Source organism: Rhagoletis pomonella, unplaced genomic scaffold, assembly GCF_013731165.1.
Source record: "Rhagoletis pomonella isolate Grant_MI unplaced genomic scaffold, Rhpom_1.0 Rhpom_scaffold_00007, whole genome shotgun sequence".
NCBI classification, from domain to species: Eukaryota; Metazoa; Arthropoda; class Insecta; order Diptera; family Tephritidae; genus Rhagoletis; species Rhagoletis pomonella.
The window spans coordinates 50,189,373-50,205,971 of record NW_023458561.1 but is presented as its reverse complement, the minus strand read 5'-3'; the positions used below and the strand labels follow the sequence as shown (position 1 = coordinate 50,205,971).

Below are 16,599 nucleotides of genomic sequence, written 5' to 3'. Positions count from 1 at the left end.
TTGAGAGCCACTAAAGATAATTGCTGAAGCATGTACTTTTATCGTGAGATTTTCCATCCGCAAAAACGATATTTAATAAGTGCGCCACGTATATAAAGTTAGATTTCACCCGAACTAATACTTCTTTACTTGCTATACCTAAATCAAATTCCTTTTACTTATCCCATATATCCTTGAACGCAGTTCCAAACAAAAAAAGGCAAATAGCCGCATCGAATGCTTTCATATAATCGATGATGATCCGTCAGTCAAGTTTCACGGTGCATTAAAAATTCATTCATTTTAATAATGATTTGCTATCAAACTTTCGAATGGCATATCAGTGAGGTAAAAGGAATTTCTCTGAAGCGCACAAATGCACTAACACTAACCCAAACATGATGGTATGCAGCTACCCTGCCGGAAAGACCAGAAGTGAACCAGCAAATTTTGTTGCGATCAGAAAATTTTATTACCAATAAATGTTACCAGTTCTTGTCACCGCGATTCTAGACACGTTAGTAATGCAGTTAAAATATTCAGCAATTCCCGCTATGAAGAATTGTGGAAATTCTGGCATTGGATATTTCACGGGGCAATACTTTGTTACCAGCTTATGAGATGGTAACGAAATTTACCGATTACAAGAGTACACAGAATGCGAAATTTGTATTACCAGAGTAGATCTGTTAGAAGTAAGTCTTTGCCATCGATTTCGAGCATCGGTAGTACTGCTGTCTACTCTAAAAGGGCCCCCAACTCAATAACATCTAAAAAGCCCGCGTCGGCAGATGTGTAATTCATAATTAATGTGAAGTTTAAAGCAAAAATCGCTGGTCCATTGCTTATGAAAGAGATTTCTAGCGAATATTTCCCGGCTGTAATAATCAAATGGAAACGAGTTAGTTTAGTGCTTAGCGCATTTTCCTACAGGGTACCTAGTCATGTTTAGTGTAAGTTTCTATAAAGACAATGCCGCTGCTGCAAGTCATGCGACTACGAGTTCTTCATTTTTGTCGACGCAAATACTCTTTGGCCACTACTTACTACGCCCCACCGCCTGTTGCTACTCAAAAAAAGCCATAAATGTGGCATCTACATACCACAGCCAATTTACATACACGCTTTTAGGCACGTATGTATGTATGTGCATTAGGGTAGTCCAAAAATGCATTTGAAAAAGTAAAGTCAGAATTTTTATGCTCTCACCCCCTAGGATTGTTCTATACCGAAAAAATATACCAAAAATATTTAGAGGTCACTCAAATCGCCCAAAGTTTTTCATGTATTTTATATGGGGGAAAACGAATTTTCGTAGAAATGGTATAGAATAGTTAAAGATCAATATTTTTCTACCAGAAAACTCTGTTTATCTGCAGGAGATTCCCAATAAGAATACCCAATTGATTATTTAACCATTTTTTCATTGCAGCTATAATGTATAAATCCGCCAAAAACCCACAAAGACCCCGAAAAATGCAATTGGGCGACCAATAAAAAAACGTTAGTATTAAAAAATTGTTAAATAAAAAACTGCGTATTATTATTGAAAGTCTCCTGAAGTGACCAAAAAAAAAATTTCGAAAAATATTGACTTTCAAGAATTCTATACCATTTCTACGAAAAAATTTATTTTTCCCGTATAAATATACATGGAAAACTTTGAGCGCTTTGAGCGACCTCTAAATATTTTTTGATTTCAAATTAAAAAAAAAAATAGGGGTATACTTTTTTTCGATATAGAACAATCCTAGGGGGTGAGAGCATTCCAATTCCGAATTTACTGTTTTTGGACCACCCTAATGTACATATGTCCACATGCAAATCGCGCATTATTTAAAGGCATTTGAAATACAACAACAAGCTTCAAACAACCCACCAGCATACAGCAATCGAATAACCAATAAGTCAAAAACCAAAACCAAACTACGAATACATCAAAACACACAAAAATGCGGCGAAGAGAAATAATAAAATGTTGACCCAAATCAAAGCGCGCATTCCAGCAATCAATTGTTACAAGTGTTAGCAACACCGATTCCGCTACGCTCGTTGCTACTACACCGCGCACCGCGCGCCATCCTCCCAACGCCACCATTGCCGCCGCCTTTCGCCAGCGACGCAACAACGAACACACGAATTAAACTTGTAGAGTCAGCGCCAGATCCATGCCGTGCCACGACACTCCAAAACCAAAAGATAACCACTTAACTTTACTCCACTCGAATCGCGCAACAACTAAAATAACTACAACAACTTAATACTTTGCCAACAACAAGCGTGTAAGTACAACAACTAACAAAATACGCTATGCGCACAATAAAACAAACAATCAAACAATACCTACACACTCGAAATGCCAACATAATTTTGACTAACGATCTTTCACATCATCTCAAAAGACGAAATTTCGAAGCCTCCACTAGCTATTGTCAGCTGTCCCGCATAATCGATTGTCTGCATGTATGTATGCATGTTTGTAGGTACACCGAAAACAACAGCGTTCTCTTCATCAACACGATCAGCGCACGATCGAAAATCGAATGTCGACAAAATGTTGCGCTACATTTAACCAAACACCAGTGGGAACCCTTGAAACACTTTTTTACTTGCAGCGCTCTACCGACTACAGACCTGCGATCCCCACCGATCACCGTCTCCTCCTAATCCGCTTGTTCTTCTCGTGATCAAGCCAAAGCGCAGTTCGTGGTCGTTGTGGTAATAAATTGAACCTTTAAGGCAATGATTTTGATTTGCGAGCGCAACACGGCACCATGGCAGAGGAGGCGGCAGGCGTAACAATACAAGTCGCATCTCTTTTGTTGAGCTAAATTTTGATGGATACCCACCAGCAAGCAGCCAGGCAGCAAACAGCCAGACAGCTAGAGAACCCCCCACTTAAATTAAAAGATAAAAACAACAAAACCCTATCATCAGCCGCATGAGTGAAGGGCATGACGTTGGAGCAAATGGCTGGTGTGGAGTGGAAGGGTTAAGACAGGCAGCTCTTATGCGCCCGTGACGCGCAAATCGATACCCCGAGCAGTTTTGTAAGTACACGAGTATGCATATGTATAAGTATGTAAAGTAGAAAGCGCTCCAATCAAGGTTGTAGAACTTTATGTAGAGGCGTTGAGCGTTTTGTGGCGCTGATCGTTCGATGATCGTCGATTTTTGATCGCCGTGCGCATTGATCAATAACAATGATCATCAGCGCAGTTGTGCTGGATACAAAACACGATAGCAACTCGGCTAACAACAACAACAAAAACAAAATAGCCGAAACTAACAATCAAATCAAGCTGGAACGAATTTTTCCCGCAGGTACCCAATTGAATAAGGTATGCGCGCATGAAGCAAATGATCAAGAGCTGAGCCAAGAGCAACAACAAATTATGTAGAGCATGCAATAAGCAGCTGCTGCTTTAGATTTCCATGAAGCGCAAAAGCATTAAACAATTTTTTTTTCAACTAGGATTTTAAGAAAATCTACAAAAATTTGAAGAAAACGCTAACAGCACGGCTGAGAAGCAGAGTAGACGCAGAGTCATCAAGTGTAAAGCAATAGCGCATGCAGCTGAGTTGCCTACGAAGATCCTTGGTGCAGCAGAGCAATGCAGACAAAAGGTGGTGTGCTAAACAATAGCGCAGGTTGTCGGTGCGAGGGAACTGCATTAACAACAACAACAGCGCGCCATACAACGAATCAAGCACGTAAGCGAGCGTGCAACAACAATAACGGGCAGATATTTATAACAAAAGGTCATGCCGTTGTTGCTTGAGCTCTGCTGCTGCAATGCAATTGTTGCAGCATATCCATTTTCGGATAGTCTCTGCGCTGGTCGCTGGATTTGAGGTACTTCAATAAACGACTGTACTGGCTACACAAGCAGTCAGCCAACCAGTCGATGTATATTTGAAGGTTCTGCGCATTATAAAACAAAGAGGAACAAAAAAAAAACAAGTTGCTTTCAAGCGGAGATAAATTGAAAAAAAAAATTAAAAACACAAAAACAAAACGTCTAGTGAAAAGATGCATTTCAATGGCGGCTTTGCGCAACACAATAGCCAGCTCAATTGCAACTGCCAAAAGAACAAAATGCTTTATGTAATCAGTGCTGCTGGAGGCGTCTTTAACAAATTCCCACTTCAGTTTAAGCGCCCTAACGGCAGGGATGCTGCAATCATTCGCAAACAAGTGTAAGTAATACATTCTCGAGTAGCCCAACTGCGGAGTAAATAAGGTTCTGGTTTTTGGCTTAGCTATGCCCTTTTTGGGATACGACTACTTTTTTCGTTAGTTTAGATTCTTTAAAATGTTCTTTGGAGCGTTAAAGCCAGTTTAGTTGTTCGTCAGGATGAAATACATAATACATAGTTCGTGGGAGAGTGCATAATTGATGCCTAGCGTGAAATTAATATAACTTAAGGGTGTAGTGCTTTCAGGCGTAATCTTAATGAAATCTTTGTGAGAATCTCTAACTGCGTAAGCTATTGCATAGAAAGCAAGTGATTCCTTGCAGGAAGTAACACAGTATTGATACTAACTATCTTCCGTATTAATACTTCGTTCCTTCCTTGTTTTACAGAGGAAAGGTGTCAAAGAACAGGAGTCCCGCCGAGTTGCTTTTATTGAAACCTTAGTAAAGCTTTACTGCGGATTAAAAGTAACTATAGCTATTTAACAAATAGATAATATATAAGGCGTTACAAAGCAGCATTAAGCGTTGTCTCACGTTTACCTTAATTAATTCTTGGAAAGTGTATAGCACATCCCGCTGTTTTCTGCACGTATTATTTTGTGCAGGTTTTCGACAAAGAAAATATCACACCTAATTTTTTTTTCTATTCTATCACTCATCTGAATAGGTTTACCAAGTTGAAAAATATTCATTCAATATTTGGTCTGCAATTTCCTCTAGGCAGTAGAAGTAAGTAAAGCTAAGGTAAGCAGTCAGTTAAGCGCGTCAATCCTTACTTTAATGCTTAGCTTGGTGTGAGATGGTTTCCCGTAAATCTACCTTTGGAATTGGTAGAATAAAGTTGGAGGTTTTAGCGCTGCATGAAGGAAGCTCGAACTTGGCTGCCGTGCCAAGCAATATGCTGCTCTTCAAAACAAATGATATGATAACCTATTTTAAGCTACCTTCTTTGAAAATAGTGAACACAACACCGCTCCATTACTTTGGTTTAACCATAAGTTCTACTCAGGCTCCTTGGCTATTTTTATAGAGAGAAACTACATGGCAGAGTAGCCAACAATGACTATGTCCAGCTGATCAACCTGAGCTAATGGGAACTACCGAAGCTATTCTTCGGCCTAAAAACTTTGCTCTAGTTCAGCAATATAACACGATTTATTCGTACACCGAAATAGCCGAGCAGGGAACGGAAGTACTCTTGGTAACCTGTACTCAGGGGGTAGTAGGAGTCCCACTACGCTCGTATAAGTTTTAACTATAATTAAGCTACAAGGAAAATATCGAGACCGCATTCCACAATGGCAGGACAAATCTAGCAATTAATTAATGTTAAAATGTCGCAGTCAATATAATATGTACATGGATTTCTACAATGCGTCATCATTTTCTCGGAAGACACTTTTTCGAATATTTTTAGCTGACTTGCAATCAGTGAGTATTGCCTTTTCACAGAAAAGTTAGAGAGTTAGAGCTTTATCTTTTTAAAGTTTGCCTCTTCACACTTTTGGAAAGAGGCAGTCAGCTCAACACTATTTAGCCTAACGTAGCCTACTTTTCCTGCCTAGGACCATTGGGCGGCTTTTGGGACAGGGATGGATCATAAATGATACAAAAATAACGACACGAAAATGAGAGGCTAAGGCTGGAGCACCTTTTGATGAATCCGAAGTATATACAATAAATTATCCACTCGAACTCATCAAAAAGAACTGCATCTGCAATTCACACATATGGCTGATACACGTTGGAACAACCTTCAAACCTGCAAAACTGCGGGGAACATATGATCGCATTATGACAAGCTGAAGACAGAAGAAATTCTTAAGAGGGCAAGGAAAGATATAGCCAAATTAACAGCCACGATAGCTATAGATTGGCCCATTGGTGAACATGCAGCTAAAATGGGCTTTCCGTACAACCCGCGGTGCTGTAGCTTTAATCTTGAGGGAAGTAAAGAAACGCTCCTTGCGAGTGCCCAGCATTGGCACGAATAAGGCAGAACACACTCACCAGTTTTTCCATCCAAAATCTTGTGGAGATCTCCAAATTCACCATTACTAACCTAAATAGATTCATCTGAAAATCCAAATGGGTTGAGGAATCCAACGAATCATGAAAGCACATAAAATTCAAGGGTCCCAGAAAAAGCGAATCAAAATGGTGCTATCAGCTCTAATTGGGTTCTGGGATTGTACTCAGGCGACGCTTCTACCAACCAACCATAGCGACAATATCATAGCTTATATAGAGTTTAACATGTATTTCCAAATTATTACAATTATCGATTTATCCCTAGAGATAAAGAGTTAAGTTCGACATGCAAAAAAAAATGTTGAAATAGCAGATGTTTACCGGCATTTAGTTTGAGAGACAAGATTTTGAAAACACAGTTTTGTGTAAGCTCAGCAACTGAAGGCAAGATATATAACACTCATTGTCTTTCAAATTCATAGTTCTGGATGGGTACCAGTTCCAAGAATCCGCGAAGCAAAAAGAGTTGCGTTTTTGCGACCCGAAGCTGCTATTTCAACTGTGGTATACAGCCCGTCAGGAACAACTGCCTAATTCATCATTCAAGGCATCAGTTTTCCCTGACAGTAAGCATAAGTTCTATCCTTCTTCTTTTTGTTTGGCTCTATGTTCGGTCATCGTTTTGAGCTGAAACATTTCCAGCGCCGTCAGAATTGGGACGGATCCCGTAATAGCCGTTTGATATACAAGGGGGTTTTCAGACAAGGTGACGGGGGTATTATATTTGAACTGATGTAGGAGACAACGATATCAGCATAAGAGGAACCAAAAACTATATCGCTTTTTTATATCTTCTCTAAACCTGATAGAGATAATAAGCGGTGGTGGTAACGAGACTAAATGGAAGCAACTCCTGTCATCAAACGATCACTCAGAACAGGCGCGTAGTTATAAAATTGAAGAACTAGAGTACATCATCTTCGTGGAAATTAGTATTAACTATAAAAGCAATGTATGAACTTTAGGATGACATACTCATAGTGCAGAGAATTGAGATTTAGCGACTCTCCTAACTAGGTAATAACGTTCAATAACGTGCTTGGTTTCAGTTTTTTTTTCATACCATAAAGAAAAAATACCTCACAAACTCGTATTTACATACGTATATGAACGTTTTCTCTTTTACTTATACTTAGTTATGTATCGAATACAAGAACACTACATACTCCGTAGTACCAATTAAACCCTTACAAAAACAGTACGCACTCGCACAATGACGAATAATCTAACAACAAACAAAACGCACGTGCTATGTCCTCTAATTAAGGGCTCAGCGTTAAGCTTCCTAATTGGCTTACACGTTACTGCCACATGCCTAAGACGCCACAACAAAAGCAAAACCCTTCACTGCGAGTAAGTAGAATGCTACCTCCACCTAACGCCTTACAACACTCAAAGTTTTGTGACAACCAACGACGAACACAAGTCAATACGTAATCATTACACCGCAACCAATAATACTTTCGGCCGGTTAGCTATAAAGTGGCCCAACAGCTCGAACACATGATCACTCATTGCGATCGAATGTATGTAAGTATGTGTTAGTTCAATTAGTTACCTTTTCTGCCAATGAATATGTAGGCCTACACTTCTCCAGCAATTGTAAGGGCAAACGACAGCAACGCAGACAAGGCAACAAAAAACATAAATCGGCTTAAAATGCCCAAACTTTACTGTCGCAAGAATTTTTATTCTTCTTCGCTTTGGACCATTAAAACTATTTACAACAAAGCTATAGCCATAGCCTAAATTAAAAGTTGTATAAAAAAAGCAACAACTAAAGCAAAACAATAATACTCGGTAATAGCTACAAAGTGCTGACCAGCCACGAAAACTAACAGTCACGCTATAGAGTTCGCTATAGAGGCAACAATGCGAGATTCACTTATGCCAATAAAAAATTTCAGAATTTATTTAAGTATGAGAATTTCGGATGCTTGCGTAAAGTGTGTAGACATGAAGCGCACGACAAAGTGTCACGAGTTCGCTATGCTGATTTCCTAGATTTTTTTTTTTTTGCTATGAATTGCTTTGAATTCTTAGTGAAAGACATGTTTAATTACTCAAAATCTTGATTGAGGGCACGGTACAAAACAAAGCATGCTAGAGAGCATCACAATATACCTACATACATACATACATGTGGGTCTAAGAGACAACATTTTCAATAATGGGGGTCTCATTGGAGTCGTAACATAAACTTTTGCAAAAATCGATGGGTAAATTTCGAATGTCCTAAATGGTTGCAGAAGTTTAAATTTCTGAGTTAATCTTATCTTTGAGCGAAAGAAGTCTTATTGTGGACCAATCCTCATATCCTGTTAGATCCGTGTCCATTTAGTAGCGTTCAGCGAGCGTTGTCATCGTTACAGTAAAGAGCAATTTCAATAGGGTCGGACCTCCGATAGAAAGTTATTAGAAGCATAAATTTGTGTGTTAACTGATGTTGTTACTTTTTCTTAAACAAATCCTTTCAATCTCCCATACTTCCGGTCATAGGCCCCTTTGAAGCAAGGCTACTTAGATACTCTGCAACATAGGCACGTGCAAATTTCATCTTCAATGCCTAACTTATACTTTAACACTTTACTAAGTAAACAATAAGGGGAAAAGAAACGCATGTTTTTTATTAGGATCCACAATTTAAGTAAACATTTGCGCGCATGCGCAGCTGTCGCTAAAAATAACAAGCTAATCAGTAAGTCACTTTTTCACGAAGTGCCACGGCCGATTGTGTAGAAATGTTACTGTTTGTGATTGTACATATGTACATATGTATGTAGAAGCCAATAGCTTAACACTACGCCCAAGTGTTGTTTAAAGATAGCCTGTCTTAACCCCATACACATGTATATAGCAGCTCTAAGCATTTTGTTGTCCGCGCTGTTAATTGTCTGCCCTCTTCGGAGGAGAGCATCAGTAAGGGGAACGCTTATCGAACATTTAAACGTTTTAAGCTTTTGTAAACATTTATAAAAACATATAATTTGTGACAGCTTATTTAAGATAGTTGTTGTTGTTGTTTTCCTCTACCAAGCGGGGCGAAACAAACGATTTTTTCTTTACTTTTAATCACCCGAAAAATGTGCGGTTTTTGTTTGCAAATAAATATTTGTTGATATACCGCGACCGAGTGCCTGCTGACTGGCCTGTCAAGGCAATGTACTCAAAAGTAACAACAATGCTCTAATAATTGTGCGAAAAATTTTGGCGATTTTTCGGGCGGCATTTTTTATACAAACATATCGCTTCGTGTCTCGAGTATACGCGCTTTCAAAAGTAAATTTCGGTGTTTCTTTCCCCTCAAGAGCTTTACGAGCACATTAATAGGGCAATTCTGTCTAAGACAGTAAAAAGTCTTTCGTAAGACAAATGAAAGATAAATGGCAAGATAGTTCGAAATATTTTGGTTATTCTAGCACAAAAGTCTTAGAAAAAGACTCTCCCGCTCGTGGTTAAAAGCTATTTTGAGCGAAGGCATCTGTATATCATTTAGATCGCGTCAGTCAACACTCGCATTAGCCGAGTGGGCAAGGCACAGGCGTGCCAATCGTGAGATCCGCGTTCGAGCTGCTTTTTTTCATCAAAAATTTTTTTTTTAATTCAATTTTTCCGATTTGTTATTTTAAAAAAAGATATATATATATATTTTTAATTTAATTTAATTCTTAGAAACGTATTTTATATATATTTTTTCGCTTTTAATTAAGTTTCTTTTGTAATGGTTTGGTTGTTATTATTTTAAAAAGAATATTTTTTAAATTTTATTTACTGCCGGTTTCACCAGCAATTTTAACGGAAAATGATTTCTTATTTTCTGTCAGTTTCCATATAAATTTCAAAAAATTAAAATCATTTTCCACTTTGCTTTCGTGAAATTGGCTGTTAGTCTTTTGGAACTTGTTTTATTTTTTCCTTTTTTAAATAGGTCTTTTTAGTTAGATTATCTTTTAATTTTTTAGATTTTAGTGTGTAAGAAAGAAACACATTTTTTCTAATTTCATTTACTCTTTAGAAATTAATTTTCTTTATTTTTTTCTTTATTTAAATTTAATTTTTTATTCTTTTGGTAATTTATTTTTTTTTTACTTTTTACATTTTATTTTTTTTTAAATGAAGTATATTGTTTTACTAACTACATTTTTAGGATAGTATTCATTTTTTTTATTCTTTTTTTCTTTTTTCAAATAAAAATATTTTTAGTCTATTTTAAATTTTAAGTATTTTTTGTATTTCTATTTGTTTAATTTTTTACTTTTTAAATATTGTTTTTTAGTTAAATTTTCTTTTAACTTTTATTGTGTAAGAAATAAACATATCTTTTTAATTTCGTTTACTATTTAGAAGTTAGTTATATTTTTTTTCTTTATTTCAATTAAATTTTTTTTCTTTTGTTACTTTCATTTTCTTTTAATTTTTAGAATTTATTGTTTTAAAAAGTAAAACATATATTTTTATTTTGTTAAATTAAATTTTTAGGATTTTATAAAGTTTTTGTAATTGTTTTTTTTTTTTAATCAATTTTAATTTTGAAATATTTTGATAAAAATTTCTTCATTTCATTTTCTTTTAATTTTTAGAATTTATTGTTTTAAAAAGAAAAAAATATATATATCTTTTTTATTAAATTAAATTTTTAGGTTTTTATAAAGTTTTTGTAATTGTTTTTTTTTTTTTTTATTTTTAATCCATTTTAATTTTTAAGTATTTTGATAAAAATATTTTTTGGTTGATTTTGTTTTTCTTTTTTAACTTAATTTCTTTTATTTATTAATTTTTATTGTTTTAAAATGAAAAATAAATATATATTTTTTTCATTTAATTTAATTTTTAAAGAACATATTGTTAAACGGCGAACAGCATAACGCTAAAACCTCCTCGTTAGCAAATCTTGCAGTTAGTCTTTCGAAAAACAGTGAAGAGCTTTTAATATAGTGTCCAGAATTGACAATTGTCTTACGAAAGACTTTTGTCTTTCAAAAGACTATGGTGAGTTGCCAGAATTGTCCGTTTTGACTTTTTGCTCAAATTTCATAGCTTCAACTTAATCGCGCGCGATCTTCAAAAAAAGCAACGATAGCAATGTCATGCTTCTTAGCGGTTGGCCGCTGGTTGCTTAGCTTCATATATACATACGTATGTATAACGTACTCATACATATATCCCTCGACTGAAGTTGAAGTCAGTGACCGTTGTGGTAAAGAAACCCAATTATGTATACACGATTGCAGCATACCTACATACATACATACCACCCAAAACATCAACCGAAGAGCTAAACGATCAGCGATTGCCACCTTCTCTTTGCCAACGATCCTCTACATGCTCTCAGCTTTCAGCGCGCTTAGCACTTAGCCAACGTTTGTTGTGCAGCTTAGCTTAAAGTTTTTTTATTGTACAATTGCATTGTTGTTCCCCGCCATATAAATATATGTATGCACATACATACTTGCCTATAAACTTAAGACCACTTTCCTGGTTTCCTTGAATTCCACACGACATCCCAATTGCAGTCGCTAATTTGTTGCTTGCGCATGCGCCACACAAACCAGCAAAACCCAACACTGTCCAGTTAAGCGTCCAACCAACGATCACCGGCGAAGATCGTCTTGCCTCCGCTGTGTTGTGTTTAGACAACCTCACGAAAGCACAAAATGCATTCAGGACCACAACGAATTCGTAGAAAATTAATCTTTTGTTCTTGCAGCTTTCTGTTTTCTGACGTATTGTATGTACCTACGAGTACTATTCAGGGAGCGAGTCCATATTGCAATTGCCACAGTCGCAAAGTTTGCATAACAAAAACAAAAACAAAAAAATCAAGAAAAAAGTAAAAAACAAATAAGAAAACCTAAAAGCGTCGCGGATAGGGTGATAAACAGTGACTGAGTTATGAGGAAATTAGCTTTCGTTGTTTCTTAAGTATGACTCTTGTGCGCTTTCGTGTTGCACTGTGCAAGTTTATTTGTGGGTATTGTTTACTGACTGACTGTGTTCTTTAGCTGTTACTGCCATACAAACCAATGCGCATAGTATGTATGTATGTATGTATATATATATATATATCTTTACATTTGGCACAGCTGCAGCAGCTGTGCTGCGGCACTGGCCGCGATCCTGAAAGTGCTGAGTTGGCAAATTTTCCGCTTTAAGCGTAAAATTCCTGATGGAATGAATACACAGCTGGCTTTAGCTGCGCTGAAGATTAGCATACAAGTTAGAGGTTATTTTCTATGGAAAATTATTTTATTCTTAATGAAAAAATGCATACAAATTGCAATAATGTAACTAAATAAATTGTGTTGAATAGGAGGATTTAACTCAAATAACATTTTATGCATGTTTACAGGCAGATTCACTCTTATTTCATTGGCTTAACCTGCCAAAAGTGAAGTCTTTAAATAAAAGTTATTTTTAGATTTTGAAATCAAAATGCAAAGGAATTTTGTTTGCTTTTTATTTTTCATGCCACCTCGTTTGGGTTACACTTTTCTGGATCTGTGCAGAATATTTCGTATTTTAATTTTCGGAATTAGTAGAGACCTTTCGAAATTCTACTGGACTTCGTCCTCCTCAAATTTTTTGATGATTTTTGCGAGAGGTTTCGTGTTTGAGGTTTCGAGAGCCTTCGGAAGTTTTTGAAACTTTTCGGGATTTTTCGAAAACATTTGAGGATTCGATTACTCGAAATGCTTCAAGATCTTTCGAGATTTTTCACGACCTTTTGAGATTGGTGGACTTTTTTTCGGAATTTTCCAAGAGTTTTCGAGACCTTTCCAGATATTTGGGAGCTTTCGAGATTTTTCGAAACCTTTCGGTATTTTTCGAGAATCGTTCGATAACTTTTAGAATTTTTTTCAGAGCCTTAGGGACTTTTCGAATTCTTCTCGAGATATTTTGGATACTTTAGTAATACATCCATGACCTTTTTTGATTTTCGGAAATCTTCCGGTATTTTTCGTGAATTCTTCAAGACCTTTTTCGAAACCTTTCGGTATTTTTCGAGATTCGTTCGATAACTTTTGGATTTTTTTTTTTCCGAGTCTTAGGAACTTTTCGAATTCTTTTCGAGATATTTTGAATTTTTTCGTAATATATTCATGATCTTTCTAATTTTCCGAAATCTTCTGGTATTTTCGTGATTTCTTCAAGACCTTTAAAATTTTTCCGGGAACTCACAGGTTCACTTTCTTGGAATGAATGCCTAAGAAATAAAATAAACAAACTAACGGTTACTTTTTAAACTAAGGTTTCGCTTTTTATTATAAAATCCATACTTGCTTTGGTCCCGGGTGAAAAGGGCTTAGCCATAGAGGCAAGTAAAGAGCCACAAGCTACTACTCGGTTGATCATGTTAACCGATAAAACGAAATAAAGTATTTCATGTACTTTAAAGAAACTTTAGAACTTGTCGACGGAGTTCTCCAATAAATTATAACATTGTACAACATTTTCAGTTTAGGGCTCAAGAACGCCCTACGTCAGAATTTGGTGGAAGAACCTCCTTTTCAGGATTTGATTGAAAAAACTGAGAATATATTGAAAATATGGTGATATAGAGCGTTTTTGAACCGAATTCTGAAATTGGGCGTTGTGCAACCAAATTCTGAGAAAGGGCCTTTTTTGAACCGGCTGCCGAAATAGGTCGATAATTTCTCAGTTTTTTTTTTATCAATTAGAAGTTGACAGTATTTAAAACAGTTGGTTTAAATGCAAATATTTATACATTCCAAAGATCCCTCTGTGGTCTTGGGTTAGACAAAAACCGCCATGGAAAGAACTTAAAGGAAAAGTGCAAACAATGTTTCTCAGAATTTTTGTAAATATATAATAATGTTTCTTCAGACTTTCAGAAAAACTTGCTTCCAGCTATTCGTTTGTTCGCTTTTTCGTGTTCTTCTTTCATCGATTTTTGACCAAAATTAACCCGTTACTCCAGTGATATTACTAGTAAGTATTTAGGCAATATATGTGAAAGAAACCGTTAGTTTTACCAGCGTATTTGTCATGCAAACCGATTCAACAATGTCCAGTAATTCCACTAACCACTGATGTTGAAAAGGTCAAGTTATATTAGAAAGTTGGATCCTTTAACTTATTTGGAAGTTTTTCCTTGTTGCAAGACATATTGCAATTGATTTTCGATGAAAATCGCTTTCAGTCGTTAATTAATTGGTGCTCATAGGATTCTCACCATTTCGGCAGAATTCACTATGGGACGAAAGCTTTCCCAGGGTTATTCTGCTTACCAAAGAACCATTCATATGTTGGAGATGGTCTTACACTATTGTAGAATTTTTATGGCAGCTTGAGATTCAGATTTGAGTATATGAGACAACCAGCTGGCCATCCAATTTGTTCTAAGGTTGCCACAGAATTCACCCAAAGATTTATTCGGATGCGCAGATCAACCAAGGAACTTGACTTAAGAAAGTATTGCCTTTTCTTCGGAGCAATCGAAAAGGTTTTCAACCAATTTCGTGTCGAAGTTTCTTCCATTTCCACACATCTCGAAACACTACCTGCCTTCTACACCCTTTGTCCGGGTGACAATCACTGCTGGCTGGCTCATCATTTGGCTCATCGATTTGCGATTTAACTTGGTCATGTACAAAATGCCAACAGCAACAACAACAACAACTTTAGGTGCATACAACAAATCCATTGTTGTAAGTACGTGTTGCAGTGTGCTTATTGCAACATCGTCGTCGTTTTCGTCTTCGTCGCGGTCATCGTTAGTGGCGGCTTCGATTTGCCAATGCTTTTGAAAGCGTCGAGCAACATTGCTTTGACATATGAACATATCTTGTACGAGTAGTTACACGTGTATATTATTGGCATTTGTGTAGAAGTAAAACATTTTAACATGCCAGCGATCAGCAAACACAAACATGAACAACAACAAAATTGGTGGCATCTGCAACAACACCAATCATGCAACAATAAAGGCAGCAAGCAATAAAGTTGAGAAACAATTGGCAACAACAATACACAGACCTATGTAAGTATGTGCTACCAGCGAAAAAGGCAACAGAGATAATCTGCTAAACCTTGCATAAAGCATTACGAAATCTCAAGGATGCAGCAACATAAATACATACATACACACATATGTACATACGTACAAACACATTTACTTAACAAATATGGGTAAGCAATGGGGCAGTCGGTGCAAGGTGCAGGATTCAAGCGTTGAAGCGCTATACAGAGGGCAATGCGACAACGTTGGCACGTTGTGGACAAGCCGACGCCGTTGCAATTTAAGCTTCAGTCAGACAAAAACAACAATTATTGTTTGCGCTGTTGCAAGGCCCTTAAATGGTCGATCGTCAGCAGCCATTTGCCACCAAAACAAGTCACAACAAAAACACACACATGCGCATACATAGTTACATACGATATGTTCCTAGATACTTACAGTGGTGGAAGAAGTAATAGAAACTTTTTATTTTGATCTTTTTTGGCTATATTACTTTTGTTAATTCGATGTTTAAAATTTTTTATAAAAGTCTAGCATATAACACGCATGGTGCATACAAAAATTATAAATAAGTTAATAGAAAAAACAAATATTTTTAAAGCAAGCTTTCAAAATGTGAACGAAATCGCAACATGAATAGAAATATATCGACTCGTGCACCACCTATCGGCAAAATTTTTATGGGACTATAAATACGGGTTTTTCAAATATCTCGACTCCTGTGCCACCTAACGGACTAACTCATCTTGCACATTGCATTGTCATTGGGTGCTGGGCCAACTGTAAAGCTTCAACTCTCTAGATAATCGGGAAGTTGGTGAAAAATTGATTGCAAAATTTGCCCCAAGCAAATATACTTACTTACATACATACATACAGAGTAAGTTAAGTAAAAGTTTTTAAAAATCAACAAATTTTTTAAAGATTTTGAGTATGCAATTTTATAGCCAGTTAAATTTTAATAGATCAAGGTGCAAATTTCAAGACGTTAGAAAATCGCGTTGATTTTGAACATTTTTTTCTGACCCTGATAGGCATTTTCTGCCATATATAAAGAAATTTTTAGCATGGTCGAGCATATTTTATATGGAAGAAAATGCACAACACCGTTAGCCAAAAAAATTTAAAAAATCAACGCCATTTTCTAGCGTCTTGAAATATGCACTTTGACCTACTAAAATGGGCTATAAAACCGCATACTAAAAAATTTTTCAAAAAAATCTAATTAAAATTTTTAAAACTTTGGAAACTTTGGTAAAATTTTTTGAATTTTTATAATTTTTGTACAAAGGTTGAAATATGTTTTTATATGGTGCACTAGACTTTTATAAAAAAATATTAAACATCGAATTAACAAAAGTAATATAGCCAAAACTGGTCTATTATTTCTTCCACCACTGTATGTCT

The 16,599-nt window shown here is 36.2% G+C and overlaps 1 protein-coding gene across 1 annotated transcript in view; it reads right to left on the bottom strand.

The window, feature by feature from the left end:
• LOC118743000 (epidermal growth factor receptor) overlaps positions 1 to 16,599 on the bottom strand; it is a 231,635-nt gene that overhangs the window by 69,244 nt on the left and 145,792 nt on the right. The gene's annotated exons all lie outside the window — the stretch shown is intronic.